This window comes from Buceros rhinoceros, unplaced genomic scaffold (assembly GCF_000710305.1).
Source record: "Buceros rhinoceros silvestris isolate BGI_N320 unplaced genomic scaffold, ASM71030v1 scaffold24906, whole genome shotgun sequence".
Classification (NCBI taxonomy): domain Eukaryota; kingdom Metazoa; phylum Chordata; class Aves; order Bucerotiformes; family Bucerotidae; genus Buceros; species Buceros rhinoceros.
This window is the reverse complement of record NW_010417279.1, coordinates 2,075-2,469: the sequence shown is the minus strand read 5'-3', so window position 1 is coordinate 2,469 and position 395 is coordinate 2,075. Positions and strand designations below refer to the sequence as shown.

Genomic DNA, 395 nt, shown 5'->3' with positions numbered 1-395 from the left:
CTCTGGCCCCATCCCCCTCCTTCCCCGTAGCCCCCCGCTCGCCGCTGGTGGAGGAACCCAGTGCTCCAGGGCTGAGGAGCAGGACTGGGGGCTGTGGGAGCGGTGGGCGAGCTGCCACTCTGGGGATGATGCCATCCCACCCACCGCAGCACTGTTAGGGCTGTAGGGGTTGGTGCCGGCCTTGTGGTTGGGGTGTTGGGAGCAGAAAGGCTCCTCAGAAAGGTGCCGTGAGAGATTTGGGGTGCTTCTGCCTTCACCCTTCTTTACCCTCTCTTCTGGGCAGATGCTGGAGACAGATGCTGAGAAGCCGGGGCAGATGCACTCCGAGGACGGGAAGGTGCCAGCAGGTGATGCTCCTCCAGCCGCAGAGGCACGGGCTCCAGCCAAGCCCTGGG

At 65.1% G+C, this 395-nt stretch overlaps 1 pseudogene; it reads left to right on the top strand.

The window, feature by feature from the left end:
- The first annotated feature begins 283 nt into the window (after positions 1-283).
- Positions 284-395, top strand: part of LOC104495218 — a 933-nt pseudogene continuing 821 nt past the window's right edge.